The sequence below is a fragment of the Brassica napus genome, chromosome C3 (assembly GCF_020379485.1).
Source record: "Brassica napus cultivar Da-Ae chromosome C3, Da-Ae, whole genome shotgun sequence".
Lineage (NCBI taxonomy): Eukaryota > Viridiplantae > Streptophyta > Magnoliopsida > Brassicales > Brassicaceae > Brassica > Brassica napus.
Genome location: NC_063446.1, coordinates 19,527,014 through 19,529,282, shown reverse-complemented (window position 1 = coordinate 19,529,282; position 2,269 = coordinate 19,527,014).

Here is a 2,269-nt window from a genome sequence, read left to right as displayed (position 1 = left end):
TACGACTGAGAGCGATTGTCCCTAGTTACTGATCGAGCAATGCTCTCAGAGGCTCTGTTTTCTGTAGGAGACACAAGGCATAAGCACCATGAATCCATACGGTTGAGCAAGCTCTGGAGATCCTCAAAGAGACAGAGATATTGAGGGTAAGAATCAGGTGAAGATAGAACGTCTCGTAGGGCGGCCAAAGAGAACTCAAATGTTTGACCCAAAATCGGTGTATTTGCTGGTGATGTTTGTTAGAATCATACAATAAAGAATTTAAAGATAAGTATTAGATTCTTGAGGTTTAAGAAAAATTTTCATAGAATCAATATGAGAAAAAGAACATCCAAAAACTTTATTGATCAAAGATTGCATTACAAGAATGATTTCTATTGTAAAGTGAATCAAAAAATGTATAAAATCTTTATAGGATGTGTTCTAGATCTAGATGGAAAAAAGAGTCTTTTCTAATAAAGAGGTAGCTTCTTATTTATAGAAGAAAGATATCTAGGGTTTCCTAACAAAGTGGACCTAATTCATTGTCATAATGGGCTTTGAGGAAGGATGTAAATCCACCCCCAACAGTAAGCCCTCCAAGTTCGTAGAGAGAGATGAAACCGATCTCTGCGAATTTTACGAATAGGTTTTATGAGACAATGAACTGTCATCGACATCGACATACTTCTGATTCTGATCAGATTTCTTACTTCGGGATGGTTGCGCAAACGATTTGTGAGGACAGTGTTCTGAACCACCGGAGCAAGTTGCCATGGATGAAGCGTCAATCGACAAACTGCCAAAGACGGTGTGTTTGTCGAATTCATACAATGAAGAATTTAATAAATAGATTTCTTAAATTCTTGAGGCTTAAGAGAAATCAACATAGAAATCAAATGGAAAATGAACATCAAAAAGAGTTTATTGATCAAAGATTGTATTACATGTATGATTACAAGTGTAAAGTAAATCTAATAATCCATAAACTCTTTGCAAAATGTGTTCTAGGTCTAAAATGGAGAAGAGAAGATAAGATCCCTTCTAATAAGGAGATAGTTCCTTATTTATAGAAAGAAGATGTGTAGGGTTTTCTAACAAATTGGGCTTAGTTCATTGTCTTAATGGGCCTTGAGAGAGGATGTAAATCCACCCCCAACAGTAAGCCCCCCCAAGTTCGTAAAGAGAAATGAAACCGATCTCTGCAAACTTTACGAATAGGGTTTATGAGACAATGAACTAGCGCATTCATGCGTATGACGATTTAGGCGAATTTACATTGAACTTGTGCCTAGTAAAAGGCGAGTTTACTTTAAACTCGTGCTTAGTGAAAGACGAGTTTTCTGGGCTCATGCCGAGAGAGAGGCGAGTTTACTGAGAACTCGTGCCTAGTAAATGGAGAGTTTCTGTATACTCATGCCTAGCCAAGGGCGATTTTTTGTAAACTCATGTCTAACAACAAGCGAGTCTACCGTAAACTCGTACCTAATAAAAAGCAAGTTCAATTTAAACTCGTGCCTAAAATACATGTTTACCGATCTACTGCCGACTCAAAGTCTCGTGTTGAGATCGTGTGTGCCGAGCAAGTTGTTGGTGTGTATGCTTAAAGACGTCATGGTGTTGAAGCGCAAGAAGCCGGTGCGGAGATGAAGTCACTACTGCCAAGGTCGTAACGTGATTGCTATGTGTAGCTATCCTTGTCAAGAAGTGTTACATCATCACGTGAAGAAGTGTTTAGAAAGTAGACTCAATTGAACCAAGATCTTCAAACCGCTGAGAACGAGCTGCCGAGCGTGGGATTCATAGACTGCCGAGATGGCCCCCTTGCTGAGATCATGTCTTGAGATCGTTGCAATCTTTACGAGCAAGAGGAAACAGAAGTGACAAGCTCGAGCTGAGATCGAACTCGTAAGCTTCGTATGTTGGGTGTTCTTCTGTCGTGCGATCATTGCTCCGAGATGATTGCCTCATGTTTCATGTGCTGTTTCTTCTTGTCGTCTATAACAGAAGACGAGCTTGTTCTCATTGAACTACTCTTGACCATGTCAAAGCTCAAGTCGGGAGCTAGTTGCTGGAGATGAACCTTTGAGACGTGACGAGAAACTTCATGAGACGAGATGCTTGAAGCCAGAGAGCTCAATTACAAGAAAAGATTAGAGCTTTATATGTGGAGTCAAGCTTGGGCTCCTTGTCTCGATGGAGCTCAGAGACGTTGTCACTGTTGATCTTCATGTTGCCGCAACCGAACATATATCTCTTGCCACTTCAAAGACTTTGAGCTCGTCTTGCA